Genomic DNA, 17382 nt, shown 5'->3' on the forward strand with positions numbered 1-17382 from the left:
ATCATTGAACCCACATCAACCTGAACTGGCAGGCAGATTCTTAACTACTGGACTACCAGGGAAGTCCCCTGAACTGGATTTAGATATATCATCCTTTCTTAGTCCTTACAGTAAAGTGATGAGGTATCTAAGGTGCTTCCCATGTTATAGGTGAAGAAAATGGGTTTAGAGTAGTTATGAGACTTGCTGAAGGTCACAAAGCTGCTAAAGGGTTAATATAGGACTCAAACTGAGGCTTTTTGAACTCCAGAGTCCACGGTCTAGACTCTTAGATGTGGTCAATGTGATTCTTTTATTTGAAGGTCTCAGAAATCCACTGGGTTAGACAAAGGACTGTTTTAGTTCACAGAATCCAAGAAAGATTAATTGACAGTCTACTGGAACAACAGGGCAGGCACACGGAGCTTCCAGATACCTGAAGGCTTCTAGCGCCCCCTCACCCTCCACCCCTCCACCTCTCCACCTCTAGGGCTCCCCTATTCTTTTCTCGATGTCCTTTTGCCACACATGGCCCATACCTCACATCCCTCAGCTCCTACCAGCAGAGAGAATCTGACTTGCCTCAGTTCCAGTCGAAAAATTCCAGGGCAGGAATCTAATGGGCCAGCTTGGGTCCAGAACTGATCTGTTCTGGCCACGGAGATGGGTCATCTAAAGAACAGGGCAGCTCCTTGTTTGTTTGGAAGAGGATGAAGTGTCTGAAAAAAACCAAAATGGTCAAAGGAAATAGAAAAGCATAGCTTGAAGCACTTTAGGGGGTGGAGAGGGTTCCTGTTACCTTTAAACATCTGAAGGATGGTCATGAGGAAGATGGAGGGAGTGATCCAGTCACGATGGGACCAACAGATACAAGTTTATAGGAGACAGACTTTAGGTGCAGATTTAGCATCCATTGATGCTTCCCATGTGCCAGCTAGTATATGAAGTTCCTCACAACAACTCTGTCAGATAAATCTCATTACTTCTGCTTTACATGTGAGAAAACAGACCAAGATCAGTAAAGCAAAATGTCCAAGCAGCAGGGATTTGAATCCCAGTGTTCTGTCTCTGCTGTTTCCACAGCACCATTCTGCTTTTTCACATACAACTCTCTAATAATCATTTCTGCCCAAAGGGAACTGAGATTTTTCTAGGAGCGAGGGGCTGTCCATGCCCAAAAGTCTCTCTGCAGGCATCTGTCACCAGCCATCTTCCCAGGACTTGATGAAGATGCATTTCAAGATGGGAGATGTGGCTGGACTGGAAACCCCTAAGACCTGACCCAATTTTGAATCAGTCAATTCTTCAAGCTTTTGTAAATCTTATTTTTAAAGGGTCTCCCCCATACGCTGCTCCAGGTTGCTCTGGGCCCTGCTCTGAGCCTCACAATGCTGACCTGAATGCATTGCAACGTAGCTCCGGGTGCTCTGGCTTCCAGTGGGTTCTGTCTGGTAGGGAACTCCAGCAGGAGGTCAAGGAGGGGAGTGAGTGGCTCTGTGAGGTCACTCTGGTGGGCTGTTGCCTCAACTAAACATCACTGCGCCTCTAACCTGGCTTGCTCTGCACACCTCTTACTCCTCAGTTCTGTTAACTCCTCCCTTGTCTCTTCTCTTTGGCCTACGGGCAGTAACGGCTCTGTCTTTTCTATACCCAAGGTCCTACAGCATTTCTTGAGGTTCCCCTGCACCCCTAAGCCTTTGTAAATAATCCCCTTGACCCTTCCTCAAACTGCTTAAAGTGTGCACTCTGTTTCCTATTGAGACAATGACTGACTAAATAACTTTTTCCAGATTATAGAGTCTATATGATAATTACATTTTTTTAACATGCTCAGTGTGGGCCTTTCAAGTATAGACTAAAGAAGAAAATAAAAATCATTTATAATCCCACTCCTTTCAATTAGCAATAATCGCGCCTCAGATAAACCTCATTGGTTGTGATACTGTCACTGCGCTAAGCTTATAATCCCACTCCTAAAGAGAGCTAACATTTGGGGACATTTGTTCCCAGCAGTTTTCTGAGCACATATTATGGAGTTTCTTTTAAGTTTTTTTTTTAATTGTGGTAATTTAAACAATATAAAACATAACCATTTTCATCATTTTTTTTTCATTTTCATCATTTTTAAGTATACAATTCAGTAGCATTTTAAATACATTCACAATATTCTGTAACCATCATCACTATTTCCAGAACTTTTTAAAAAGAGTTTATTTACTTCACAGAATAATTTCAACTTCACAGAATAATTGAGAGGAAGGTACAGAGATTTCCCGCATACCCTCTGTCCCCACACATGCATAGCCTCCTCCATTATCAACATTCCCCACCACAGTGGTACCTTTTTTACAACTGAGGAACCAGCGTAGACACATCATAATCGCCCAAGGTCCACAGTTTACATGAGGGTTCACTCTTTTTTTAAATAAATGCTTTTTTGTTTTGTCTTATTTATTTATTTATTTCGCTGTGCTGGGTCTTAAGTTGTGGCATGCAGGATCTTCAATCTTAGTTGTGGCGTGCAAGGTCTTTAGTTCCGGCATGTGGGATCTAGTTCCTTGACTGGGGATCAAAAGCATCCCCTCTGCACTGGGAGCATGAAGTCTTAACCACTGGAATGCCAAGGAAGTCCCTAGGTTTCACCCTTGTTATGTAGTATATCCTACAGATTTAGACAAATGTATAATGGCATGTCACCACCTTTACAATAACATACAGAGAAATTTCTCTGCCATACAAGTCTTCTGTGCTCTGCCTATTCATCCTTCCCTGCCCTATATATGTATCTTAAGTGTGTATCATGAGTATTTCCTTGTGTCATTAAAAGCTACACATATATATATTCACACACATCATATTTCCAAGTTGCTATGCTACGATGTAGTGTGACGGGTTTTCCACTTTCCAATTTAGGTTATTTATATTTGTTGATATCATAAATGTCACTGTTAGGATTATCCTAATTCGTAAGTCTTAGGCCAAACATCTAATTATGTCCTTGTCAGTGTTAGTCGCTCAGTCGTGGCCCACTCTCTGGGACCCCATGGACTGCAGCCCGTCAGGCTCCACTGTCCATGAGATTTTCCAGACAAGGATACTGGAGTGGGTTGCCATTTCCTTCTCCAAATTATGTCCTTAGGTCCTTCAAAATGTTGACACTCAAGTAACACCCAATACATTGTACACACTAGAGGGAGCTTGAGAGTTCTCAGAAACAATCATTTTTTTGTGTGTGCCCTGGTGAAGAATGAAAGTAACCTGCCAAGACTGGCCGAAATATTAAAGGCATTTGAGGGCTTCCCTTCACCACTGGGAAAGCTATGCCTGATCTCATGATGAAACAATGCGGGCCTTTTCTTCTCAGGCCTCATCCCATCGTGGGTCAGGAGCAGAGCTCAGTATTTTGATTGATGACAAGTGTGGTCATGAATCTTTAGGTCTGTAGATGACCAATGGGTGAGTGCAAAGGCTGTGCTGAGTCAGTGAAGAAAGGTGCCGTGAGCAGGCTCTGCGAGGAGGCCCCACCCAGCCCCAGGGAACAGCAGAACCCAGGGTCCCTGAGTTGTAGGCCAGACCTCACCGTGGAACCCTCTGGACAGGTAACTGCCCTTAACCAGGGCCCAGAGTCACCAGCAAATGTGTGGACGGCAGGCAGTGTGACCAGACCTCCTGGACGGACTCGGAGGAGGTGGGGGCAGGGACCTGGCACTCCAGCCTTTGTGGCTCCTCTATGACCCCCTCCCACCTTTCTAGATGGCTCTTATAGCAGAAGATTCTGACACAGGGACAGACTGCCAGAGCCCCTGCAGTCAAGAGTGGCTGGGCAAATGCAGCTGAGAAAAGAGAGAAAAGAGACTGGGGGTGTGAGCAACTTCGGTGTCAACCCTACAACTCCCAGGGGCTAAGATGGCACCGTCTGTTGCCCTTGAACCAAGGATCTTGCCTTTTCTCCTCCTCTGCCCCCACCTCCTCCCACCCCCCACCTGACAACCCCCAGCCCCCTTCCCTGCCCCAGCTCCCTCTTTTCGGGGGGGTTAGCCTCAACATACTTGCTGTGCAGAAGATAAACTAAGACCCCCTTTCCTTGAAACTATAAACACAGGAAGAATTTTGCCTGTATGCCAGAGTGCTCGTGAGACCTGGGAAGGAAGGATGTTCATAGTTGGCAGAAGTGGTAAGCTTTGGGGAAGGTGGATCTAGTCAGGTTCAAGGACCCGTGCTTTCAAATGCTAAAAGCAACACAGGTGAAGGTAGAACTTTCTCTTAAAACCTTGGTTCTTCCATCTTCACGGCATAAAATCACCTAAAAAGTGTTACAAAATCGCCACTCCCAGAACAAGCACATCAAAATCTCTGAGGCTGGGACCCATCCATCAGTGGCTCTGAAGCCACAGGTGACTCCAATGTGTAGCCAGGTTGAGATGCAACAGCCTTGAAAGGTTAATGAAAGAAACCCAAGGCTTTAACGAATTGATGAACGTATAAATTTCATGGCCCTATTTCCAGTCTATACTTAGGTGTTTTATTTCTTTAAATCTTGCCTTATAACGCACCCTGGCCTTCCCTGACAAAGCCAATTAGAGATCTGTAAACAAGTTATAATTTTAATAGATAAATTTAATGAGGAAAAACAATCTTGTGTCACTCGGCTCAGTGAGTTACCCGCATATGAAGAAGGCTTTGTTCACTGGCACACCACAGGTCACCTTCTTTCACTGAGCAGGCAGATGGCTTGGGAGAATGGGGGGAAGCTCATCAAAGCAAAAACGCAAAGCTGGCAGGTTGAGAAGCTGGGGGAACATCAGATAAACACCCAAAGGAAGGATTCTGTATTTTAGGTGCAGAAGAGCCTTCTGAGGCCATGGGGTGAAGGCACAGGTGGGGAGCTTACCAGGGTGGCATTCCTTCACTCAGGACCCCTTTAGACGAGACTTTGGTTAGCCCGACAGGCAGCAAAGCCAACATTCATCAAACCTTAGAGCCCCAAGATTCAGCCCCCTGTGTTCTGCGCCCCCTTCTCTCCTCAACCCGAGCCCCTACTCCTCTTTGGTCTTTCAAGGAATAGCGTAAGATCCAGAAGGAGCAGGATCTTGGGGTCAGAGCAACGTGAGTTCCCAGCCTAGCTCCATCACTTATTAGCTATGTATTGCTGTTTAGTCCCTCAATTGTGTCCGACTCTTGCAGCCCTGTGGATTGCAGCCTGCCAGACTCCTCCGCCCATGGGATTTCCCAGGCAAGAATACTAGAGTGGGTTGCCGTTTCCTTCTCCAGGGGATCTTCCCTACCCAGGAATTGAACCTAAGTCTCCTGCTTAGCAGGTGTATTCTTTACCACTGAGCCACCTGGGTCAGTTCTTATTTATTACCAATAAATATTAGTCCTTATTTATTATTGTTTACCAGATACTTTTAATAGAGCCTGGCAGTCCGTTCCAAGGAGCACTGTGCTGCGTCAGTTATATCCAACTCTTTTCGACCCCATGGACTGTAGCCCATCATGCTCTGTCCATGGGATTTCCCAGGCAAGAATACTGGAGTGGGTTGCCATTTCCTTCTCCAATTAACTACGGGACAGATGTGCGATGTTTAACCTTTCAGGGCTTCAGTTCTCATATACAGGAACTCAGGGGTGGATGTGGGAGTGTGGAGTGCTGCTGGGTCAGCCCTGCATCGCCCATGGATTAAGGTGGAATCTTCTATTGCCCTTGGATTAAGGACTTTGCTTCTTCCCACCTAGGTTTATCTTCCCAGGGATTGGCCCCTCTGACGAGCTGTATTCTACTTGTTTATTTCTGCAGGAGATAAAGTCAATGAAATCTTCAGACTCAGGCAAGAGGGGCCTCTACTCTGGTCCCCACTGTCTATAGAGAGCCTGTTCTGGTAATCCTTTGCTGGAACTTCTCCTGGCTGAGTGAGGGATTCATGGGACGAAAGCCCCTTAGAAACTTTCTCCCCTTCCAGGCCATGTTACAAGGGCTGGGACCCTTGAAATCCCCTGTCCAAATGGACCTGAATCCACTTCAGGGTCTGTGGGGGCTGCTCCGCAGATCCATTCTCTGGATGTGCTACACTGTCTGTCTGAGGCCTGGTGGAGACCAAGGACCGCTGCTGGGGAGGGCGTGATGGGGATGGAGGTGGACAGGGCCGAGACTTCTGGTTTCCTCACAGGCATGTTCTGTTCATGTCTGAGGACAGACGCAGGCCTGAGAAGAGGACACTCTCTCTGCCCTTCCACCCTCTCAGCTCAGAACTCTAATGAGCCTCGGAATTCTAAACTCCACCTTGGCTCCCCAGGTCATTCTGAAGCTATTTGTCAGTTTCGGAGGGTAGCACATACTTTACTCATCAGCGCTTAGGGAAGCCCAGGTGGCTCAGCGGTAAAGAATCTGCCTGCCAATACAGGAGACACAAGAGAGGCGGGTTGGATCCCTAGGTCAGAGAGATCCCCCTGGAGTAGGAACTGGCAACCCACTCCAGGATTCTTGCCTGGAAAATTCCATGGACTGCAGGGTCTGGTGGGGCCATGGGGCCTCAAAGAGTTGGACACAACTGAGCACTATTCACACACACAGTTTGACTTTTAACTCTAAACCATTGACACATAGGGTGTGCGGTATGTGGACCTCCATCTGTGCTCTTATCCTGCAAACGTTACCTGCAGGCCTCATTTAGAGTGCGAGGATTCAATACAAAAAATGACATGAGGGCATAGTAGGTGCCCAGTAAGGATTATTCTCTTGTACCTTTCAGCACATCAATGTTACTAAAAAAAAAAAAAACGCAGTTTCAGAGGAGACTCCTTCCCTAGGCAGGGCCACCACCTTCCTCTTTTTCGGTTCCAGGGTGCAGCTTCACGCTATGTTGACTTACTGGGGCTAACATGCCCTCAGGCCTTTCCACCGAGAGGCTGATCCACATTTGAGAGCTGAGCTCTAGTCCCTCAGTTAACTCTGGTGGAAAAATAAATGGCTCTTAAGCCAACCAGGAAGGCTGCGGGCCCTTCTGAAGTGGCTCTGGGGTGAGGTGGCCTCAGGGCAGGTGGGGCCTGGGGAGCCCAGGCCTTACAGATGGCCAGTGAGCTAGAGAGACTTGTGGAGAGAAATTCCTGGGTTGGGAAGCAGGGAGGGGACCCCGAGAGTTTGTCTACAGAGGTACATTGGCCGGAGTTCAGGAATGGTACCTAGAAAACCAGCAGAGCTTCCTGAAGGGCCAGGGAAGAGGGGAGGGGGCAGTGAGAGCTGACTGCCTGGGACTTGGCAGGTCAGGACTCAGGGAAGCCAGACAGGAACCAGTTCTGTTGGAACCAGCCGAACTGGTTCACTTTGCTACGTATCTCAAACTCGCTGTGGTGTATCTGCTTTATATTTCAAGTACATTTATTCTTCACATTTTAAACAGCAAATGGTGCTCTGTGTGTGTGTGTGTGTGTGTGTGTGTGTGTGTGTGTGTTTAATTTATTTTTTATTGAAGGATAATTGCTTTACAGAATTTTGTTGTTTTCTGTCAAACCTCAACGTGAATCAGCCATAGGTATACATATATCCCTTCCTTCCTGAACCCCCCTCCCATCTCCCACCCCATCCCATCCCTCCAGGTTGACACAGAGCCCCTATTTGAGTTTTCTGAGCCATAGAGCAAATTCCTGTTGTCCATCTATTTTACACATGGTGATGTAAGTTTCCATGTTACTCTTTCCATCCATCTCAGCCTCTCCTCCCCTCTCCCCATGTCCATAAGTCTATTCTCTATGTCTGTTTCTCCATTACTGCCCTATAAATTAATTCTTCAGTACCACTTTTCTAGATTCTGTATATATGCATTTGAGTATGATATTTATCTTTCTCTTTCTGACTTACTTCACTCTGTATAATAGGTTCTAGGTTCATCCACCTCGTTAGAACTGACTCAAAGACTTTCCTTTTTATGGCTGAATAGTATTCCATTGTGCATATATATGTACCACAACTTCTTTATCCATTCATCTGTCAATGAACATCTAGGTTGCTTCCATGTTCTAGCTATTGTAAATAGTGCTGCAATGAACAATGAGATACATGTGTCTTTTTAAATTTTGGTTTCCTCAGGTTATATGCGTAGGAGTGGGATTGCTGGGTCATATAGTGGTTTTATTCCTAGTTTTTTAAGGAATCTCCATACCGTCTTCCACAGTGGCTCAATCAATTTACATTCCCACCAACAGAGAAAGAGTGTTCCCTTGTCTCCACACTCTCTCCAGCATTTATTGTTTATAGATTTTTTGATGACAGTCATTCTGACCGGTGTGAGGTGATACATGTAAAAGAATGAAATAAAAACACTTCATAACACCATACACAAAGATAAACTCAAAATGGATTAAAGACCTAAATGTAAGACCAGAAACTATAAAACTCTTAGAGGCAGAACACATGACAACATAAATCAAAGCAAGATCCTATATGACCCACTTCCTACAGCAATGGAAATAAAAACAAAAATAAACAAATGGGACTTTATTAAACTTAATTTGTACAGCAAAGGAAACTATAAGCAAGGTGAGAAGACAGCCCTCAGAATGTAAGAAAACAATAGCAAATGAAACAACTGACGAAGGATTAATTTCCAAAATGTACAAGCAGCTCAAATAGCTCAATACTAGAAAAACAAACTACCCAACCAAAAAAGTGAATAAAAGACCTAAACAGACATTTCTCCTGAGAAGACATACAGATGGCTAACAAACACACGAAAAGATGCTCAGCATCACTTATTATTAGAGAAATGCAAATCAAAACTACAATGAGGTGCTGTGTTTTAAAATCAGAAAATGGCCCTGGGCAAATGAGGACATGCAGGCCGAGGGAACAGAATGTGTCAAGAACTGGAGGCTGACAGGAGATGCTATGTCACAGGACAGTGAAAGATGAAACAGAGAATGGTGGAGGATGGAAGCTGGAGAGGCTGCAAAGATGATCTGGTCCTTTTGAACTGGCCCTGAAGCATTCTGATGTGGCTTCATGAATCACAGAGAGAAATGTCCTTCAAGACCCTCTAATATGATTTCCTCCTCATCAGGAAACTCTCATTTCCTACAAACTTTAGAGAATTTTTTCACTTTGGTTATTGCATGTTAAGGAATGTTTAACCTGTGTATTGGTTGACCTCATGTTGGTTGAATTTTTAATCTATCTCTCATTAGCTATCCATGTGTATTTTAATCTCTCATTAGCTATCTATCCGTATGTATTTTTAATCACCAGAAATATAAATTTCTTTAGAAACAAATAAAATTTATTTTTTAATCACAGAGAAGTTCATCTTGTCCCACTTAGTTCTAGGAAACAGATTCTTGAAAATCACTCCTAAAAAAAAATTCCTGTAGCCTCAGATGTCAAAAACAAACTTTATTAGTATTTTCAACATATTCAGATGCTGGGGCTCTAACTCCCAGAAACAAGATCTGTTTGATCATCCAGAATAGTATTATGTTCCCTCAAGGTCAAGAAATGTGAGCTGACATTGAGGCAAAGTATAACCACTCTCAGACCTTCCCTGGTGGTCCAGTGGTCAAGAGTCTGCCTTCCAATGCAAGGGACTCAGGTTCAGTTCCTGAGTGGAGAAATAAGATCCCACATACCACTGGGTAACTAAGCCTTTGTGCCACAACTACTGAGCCCAGGCCACAATGAAGAGCCAGTGCAATTATCCTTCAGTTAAAAACTAAATTTTAAAAAAGAAAACAAGAAACAAGCAAACAAAAAAAGCCAGTGCAGCCATAAAACAGTAAACAACAACAAATTAATTACTTAAATAAATAAAAAGTTTTCCATTTATACTCTGCCAAATTGTATCTGAAGGGTCTGGGGGTTAAGGATGCAGAAAGTTCACCTCTGTATCTATCCTACATCCACCCTCCATGCATGCTTTCTAATTCTCTATATTGCCCCTCATGTTAAACCCAGGTTGGCAACTTTTGATGATAAACACTAGTTCTTTATACCTATTGTTGGTACAAATGCAACATTGTTTATTTGCCAGATCCCTGAGAGGCAAAGATCCTAATTAATCTATTAAGGCTTTTCTTGGAAAAAAGTCAGACCTTTCAGATGGAAAACCTGGGTGGATATCATCAGTGTGTTTTGCAACAGGTCTGGCCAGATTGCTCCAGACAAATCAGCCAGTTTCTGCTCAGCACTTTGTGTGGTTCAGGCAAGCCAGGAATTAGCCGGCTAAGAATATAGAAGAGGGAGCCGTCCTGATTGAGACTGTTAAGCAGGGGGCCTGAAGCATCTGCCAGGTCAATGTCCAACGCCCTCTGCAGTGGAACAGCCGTACCCGTGTCTCAAGACCTGGGACTAGAAGAGGGGGGCCTCAGACACCCCCTGGCATGTCCCTGTAATCTTCCAAATGGTGTACTTGAGGGTGGAGGCTCAGCTCTGCTGAGTGAAACTCTCTCCTGAGGCTTTTCCTGATGGGCATGACCACTCATTGTAAAGAGGTTAACCAGAGCCCCCAGAAAGGCCTCCCAGGGAAGCATGGTACTGGAGTCAGCCTGGAAGGAGTGGGAAATTTGGTTTATTTTATTTTGGCTGGACTATAAGGCTTGAAGGATTTCAGTTCCTTGATTAGGGATTAAACCCAAGCCACGGTACTGAAAGCCTGGAATCCTAACGACTGGACCATCAGGGAACCCCCAGGTTTAGTTTATTTTTAAGCTCTAACCTTTCAAGCCCAAGAATACTGGAGTGGGTAGCCTATCCCTTCTCCAGGGGATCTTCCCAACCCAGGAATTAAACTGGGGTCTCCTGCATTGCAGGTGGATCTTTATCAACTGATCTATCAGGGAAGCCCAACATTTCATGTTTTCCCCAAACCTTACTGGCATTGTGGAACCCTGGACTGGTCATCCCTTTCAAGGGTCCTCACCCTTATGGGTGTGTGTGCGCATGCTAGGTCGCTTCAGTCATGTCTGACTCTTTGTGACCACATGGACTCGAGCCTGCCAGGCTCCTCTGTCCATGGGATTCTCCAGGCAAGATAACTATTGGCTGCATTGCTTTAAAAAAAAAAGAAGAAGAAGAAGAAGAAGAAAGAAAAAGAGAACCTAATGAAATCTTAACTCTCTGCAAAATGAGAAAAAACCTTGAAGTTCTCCATCCAAGAAACCTGCAAGTGGTGACTTAGCGGAGTGATGCAACTGTCCTCAGAAGAGTTTTATTACATGGCTTTGGCTCTGTAGATCTCCAGACACAGATGCTAAACCATCAAGAGATTTCCAAACTAATTTTGTGCTGTCTGTCCCCACAGGGCAGTGCAGTGTGACCAACATTTGGCAGGAGGGTAGATGGAGGGGAAGACAGCTTTCTCTATAGTTCTGTCCACCCGAACTTTCTGCCAGAGTGGAAATGGCCTCGAGTTGCATGAATTCCACAGCCTCTAGACCTGTGTGGCTGTTGCGCCCTTGAATGTGGCTAGTGCCACTAGGCAACTGAATTTTTTATTGCATTTCATTGAAATTAACCCAAGGGAATTCTCTGCAGGTCCAGGGGTTAGGGATCCATGCTTTCACTGCCGAGGGCACAGGTTCAATCCCTAGTGGGGGAACTAAAATCCCACAAGTCACATGGTGCAGCCAAAAAAAGAAAGAAATTAAATTAATGGCTACACTTGGTCAGTGGCTCTTATATTAGTGCAATAAGAAGTTCAGTGACCTTGGATTTCTACAGGAGGGAGGGCACTGGGTCTGGGTCTCCTCTTTTGCTTCCCTGGACATTCAGCTTCTTCTTTTGGATCCACCTCTGGCAGCTCCATCTCTGAGGCCTCTCCCCAGTTAACCCTATTCACTGGCCAAACTTCAGCAAGAAGCGACATTACATTATCTGCTTTGAAAACACTGAGTATGGCTTTCTCTGAGCAGGATGAGGTTGGCAAGGATAGCTGAAGCTGAGTGTGACACACCAAACTGCTAATTTGCTAAAATAATTTGGGAAAGTGCTACTTTCAAACCCTGATGTGAGTGAAAGTGGCATTCCTGAAATTGGTGGGAGGCCAACGTCCATGCTACTGGAGGTTATGTTTGCTAATTGTCTCAGTGGTCGTTTATGAAATGGCTATGGAATATTTATTCCTCTCTGTCAGAGCACTTGGCCCAGAAAGGCAGGCTTGTTCACTGAGATTCTCTACTCTGACCCAAGCCAAAGATTCAGCCTGATTTCTTGTCAACTGGAAATTGGGAATCACATAATCTACTTTTCCCCCCAAGAGATCCATATTTTCATGATTGCCCTTGCAACCCCTGTGACCTGTCCTCTGCAAAAGCCCTGTTGAGGAGAGGGAAACAGGTGAGCCTAGGGGACGGTGTTTTGTACTATTCTGCTCAACCATCTACAGCCAGTTGGATCTGGGCTGGGCATTAACCCCAGAGCAGCTGATTGCCAAGGTTGGTCAGTAACCTATGACTTGGCACAAAAGAATGTCCTCCAACCAGAGTTCCTGTCTCTGGACTCTTGAAGCAGAGAGACTGTGACACTGGAAATGGCTGGTGGGGGATATGGAGGCGGGAGGCAGGAGCCTAGTGGCTTAGGCAGAGCCTGGGTTTTACACAAATGGGGCAAAGCTTTGGAATCTGTTTTTTAAATTCCTCAGGCAGTTCAAACACCCTGATAACCACTTTGTTTTCATTCCACATGTACTTAGTCACCTCCAAAAGAACGCTTCTACCTCACCTTGCGACCCCACGGGCTGTAGCCCGCCAGGCTCCGCTGTCCATGGGATTTCCCAGGCAAGAACACTGGAGTGGGTTGCCATTTCCTCCTCTAGGGGATCTCCCAACCCAGGGATTGAAGCTGAGTCTCCTGCACTGCAGGCAGATTTTTTTTACCCACTGAACCATCAGGGAAGTCCCCTATCTCAGCTTATACCTTCCATTTGCAACTTTAATATAGGATACAGCCAGTATTTTGCTCTTGTTGGCAGCACTTCAGTGTAAGGCTTTCTTTTCAACATTTCCTAAGGAGAGATTGCTAGTAGTGGGATTCCTAGTCTAAGGGACACTTGTCTTTGTGATTCTTGCCACATATTGCCCTCCAAAGGGGCAATGTGAGTTAAACCTCTGTTGGAGTGTGGTCTAGCAGTGTCCTGCACACAATGATTGACACATATGCTTATCAAGCCTCTGGTTACGTGGCTACAGTGTTCAATGGTCATAATTAAGACAACCGGACTAAACAAAATTAGCCAATTCTGGACCTATGTGCGATACCCTACCAAAGTCTGTATTGGCTGCCATAGAATTCTTGCATGATGCAGGCTACTGACGAACAGTGTCCCGCAGAGGATGCTTTGAGAAACCCTCTCTGACAGAAAGGTTGCGCCCTCACTGTGTAGACAGAAGCTGAAAAAGTCCTGGTACCTCTCAATGCACCCACACCAGGTACCCATGTAACTGACAAAATACACACCTCTCTTAAGAAATGGGCTTCCCTGGTAGTTCAGCTGGTAAAGAATCCACCTGCAATGCAGGAGACCCTGGTTCGATTCTGGGTCAGGAAGATGCCCTGGAGAAGGGATAGGCTACCCACTCCAGGATTCCTGGACTGCCTGGTGGCTCAGATGGTAAAGAATCCGCCTGCGATGCAGGAGACCTGGGTTCAATCCCTGGGTTGGGAAGATCCCCTGGAGAAGGGAATGGCTACCCACTTCAGCATTCTTGCCTGGAGAATTCCAAGGACAGAGGAGCCTGATAGGCTACAGTCGACAGGGTCACAAAGAGTCAGATACGACTGAAAGACTTTCACTTCACTTCCTCTTAAGAAATACTTTAAGTAATATATTTTAAAAGTCAGTAAGGATGTCAGGAAGATATTTTGTGGTGTGAAAAAAAAACTTTACCAGGCCGTGTGGAAAAGGATCCCATTTTCTGTTTAGAAGAAAAAGATATATCTTATTGATTACTTTTTGTCTCCTCCAACCCCCACCACCACTAGAATTTGTCTCCAACAACAAAAATGTCCAATCACACATGCCATCCTGAGCTTGTTTAAAATTTTAGGGTGTGATTATATTGATAGACTATTGTGTTTGTTGACTGCACTTTCCTGTTAAGCTTTATATTTTAAGATGTGTTTATATTATAATTTTTTGTTTTACCAGCAGAATGCCATTTACTAAATAATAAAGTTATTATAACAAATGCTAGACAAGGTGTGGAGGAGAGGGAACCCTCCTACACTGTTGGTGGGAATGTAGGTTGATGCAGCCACTGTGAAAATAGTGTGGAGATTCCTCAAAAAACTAGAAATAGCGTTGCCATATGATCCAGCAATCCCACTCCTCAGTATATATCCAGACAAAATGATAATTCAAGAAGATAAACACACCTCTATGTTCATAGAAGCGCTATTCACAACATAACACGGAAGCAACCTAAGAATGAAATTTTGCCATTTGCAACAACATGGATGGACGTGGAGGTATTATGTTTAGTGAAGTAAGTCAGACAGAGAAAGAGAAATACTTATCATTTACATGTGGAATCTAAAAAATAAAACAGACAAATAAATGTAACAGAAACAGACTCACAAATATCAAGAACAAACTTGTGGTTACCAGTGGGGAGAGGAAAGGGAGGAGGTGCAACGTAGGCGTAGGGGATTAAGAGGTACAACTGTTATGTATAAAATGAATAAGATACACAGATATATTGTACAGCACAGGAAACATAGCCAATATTTTATAAAACTTTACTTGGAGTATAATCTATAAATACATTGAATCACTATGTTGTACAACCGAAACTAATATAATATTGTAAATAAACTATACTTTAATTTAAAAAAATAAAATTAATAAATCTTCTTAAAAAGAAAAAAGTCAATTCACAGAAGAATGGATAAAGAAAGATGTGGTACATATATATACATAACGGACTACTATTTAGCTTTACAAAAATATGAAATAATGCCATTTGCAGTGACATGGTTAGACCTAGAGATTGTCATACTAAATGAAGTAAGTCATAAAGAGAAAGACAAATATCATATGACATCACTTATATGTGGAATCTAAAATATGACACAAATGAACTTATCTGTGAAGCAGAAACAGACTTACAGACAAAAAACAGACATGTGGTTGACAAGAGGGAGGAGAGGCAGGCAAGGGATGGATTAGGAGTTCGGGATTAACAGATGCAAACTGGTATTCCTGGGAGGAGGGCATGGCTGTCCACTCCAGTATTCTTGCCTGGAGAATTCCATGGACAGAGGAGCCTGGCAGGCTACGGTCCATAGGACTGCAAAGAGTCGGACATGACTGAAGTGACTTAGCATGCATGCACTGTATAGCAGGAAATTATATTCAATATCCTGTGATGAGCCATAATGGAAAAGAATATAAAAAGAATGTATATATATGTAAAAGTGAATCACTTTGCTGTACAGTGGAAATTAGCACAACTAGTTGAAATTAAATCAGATATACTTCTAAAAAAATAATCAAGGTATTATTAGGTAAATTTCATTGAACTTTTCAAAAATTATTACTGTGACTTCCCTGGTGGGTCCAGTGGTTAACAATCTGCCTTTCACTGCAGGGGATGAGGCTCGAACCCTGGTTGGGAAACCAGGAAAGGAGCAATGAAGCCCGGATGCCACAACTGCTGGGCACATGTGCCCCAAATAGAGTCCATGCGCGGCAACAAAAGATCCTACATGATGCAATGAAAATTTTGCATGCCACAACTAAGACTCATTGCAGCCAAAAAAAGTTATTAGTAAATTAACTTCATTATGAAACTTGCTTCTCTCTATTAGATATTGTCTGAGAAGAACGTTTTCACAATGAGTGTGTGTTCGTTTTATAACCAAAGGGAAAAATAAAACTATTTTTATTTGGATGTGGGGGGAGAGGCAATAGGGAAGATAACATCTGAGCATATACTATGCCCCAGGCATAGCAATTATCTGATATCATTTAACCTGTTTGATTATTATTCCACCTGGTGGGCTGCATTCCATCGAGTCACACAGAGTTGGACATGACTGAAGTGATTTAGCATGTAGGACACATCAATAAGGAAACTGAGGCCAAAGCAGTTAACTGACTTGCCTAAGATCAGGGCAGTCTCTTTATATGTGATGGAGCACGGGTTTTCTAAAATAGTGAAAACATACAAAACATAAAATTTACCATTTTCACCATTTTAATGAAAAAATATCCCTATTCTGGGCTTCCCAGCTGGTGCTAGTGGTAAAGAACCCTCCTGCCAATGAAGGAGACCTAAGAGAGTCTGATTCAATCCCTGGGTTGGGAAGATCCCCTGGAGGAGGGCCTGGCAATCCACTTCAGTATTCTTGCCTGGAGAATCCCATGGACAGAGGAGCCTGGTGGGCTACAGTCCATGGGGTCACAAAGAGTCAGACATGACTGAAGGGGCTTAGCACGCACACATACACCCCTACCTCTTGTAGGGATATACCACATTTTGTTTACTCACTCATCTGTTGATGAACATTTGGCTTGTTTCCATATTTTAGCTAGTGTGTATAATGTTGCTATAACATTAGTAAACAAGCAGTCATTTGAATCCCTGTTTTCAATTAGTTTGGGTATATAGATCAATTAGTGGAATTGCTGAACATAAAATAATACTATGCTTAACTATTTTCCATGTCTGCACCATTTTCCATTCCCTACCAGCAATACACAAAGTTTCAAAAGTTTCCATGTCCTCATCAACATTCATTTTCTGTTTTGTCTTGTTTAATAATAGCCATCCTATAGGTGTGTAGTGTTTATCTCATTGTGGCTCTGACTTGTGATTTCTTAAGACCTTCTAGAACTAACACCCAAAAAAGATATCCTTTTCATTATAAGGGACTGGAATGCAAAAGTAGGAAGTCAAGGGGTACCTGGAACAACAGGCAAATATGGCCTTGGAGTACAAAACGAAGCAGGTCAAAGGTTGACAGAGTTTTGCCAAGAGAATGTACTGGTCATAGCAAACACTCCCATTCAACAACACAAGAGAAGACTCTACACATGAACATCACCAAATGGTCAATACTGAAATCAGATTGATTATTTTCTTTGCAGAATATTCTTTGGAGTTATATTAACACATCTTTGAAGATGCGTTAAAGTGCTGCATTCAATATGCCAATAAATTTGGAAAACTCAGCAGTGGCCACAGTACTGGAAAGGTCAGTTTTCATTCCAATCCCAAAGAAAGGCAATGCCAAAGAATGTTCAATTGAAAGTGAAAGTCGCTCAGTTGTGTCTGACTCTTTGTGGCCCCATGGACTGTATAGTCCCTGGAATTCTCCAGGCCAGAATACTGGAGTGGGTAGCCTTTCCCTTCTCCAGGGGATCTTCCCAACCCAGGGATCGAACCAGGTCTCCCGCATTGCAGGTGGATTCTTTACCA

The 17382-nt window shown here is 43.9% G+C and overlaps 1 long non-coding RNA gene and 1 pseudogene across 1 annotated transcript; one reads left to right on the forward strand and one right to left on the reverse strand.

Annotated features, from left to right (window-relative positions):
- Nucleotides 1–1871: 1871 nt before the first annotated feature.
- On the reverse strand, nucleotides 1872–1939 carry LOC139032499 (U4 spliceosomal RNA; annotated as a pseudogene).
- Nucleotides 1940–4077: 2138 nt separating this feature from the next.
- Nucleotides 4078–15800, forward strand: LOC139032353 (uncharacterized). Its single transcript, XR_011484857.1, has 2 exons — nucleotides 4078–4153; nucleotides 15550–15800. It is a non-coding gene; the product is annotated as an uncharacterized lncRNA (long non-coding RNA).
- Nucleotides 15801–17382: the final 1582 nt, after the last annotated feature.

The sequence above is a fragment of the Odocoileus virginianus genome, chromosome 31 (assembly GCF_023699985.2).
Source record: "Odocoileus virginianus isolate 20LAN1187 ecotype Illinois chromosome 31, Ovbor_1.2, whole genome shotgun sequence".
In the NCBI taxonomy this organism is placed as follows: Eukaryota; Metazoa; Chordata; class Mammalia; order Artiodactyla; family Cervidae; genus Odocoileus; species Odocoileus virginianus.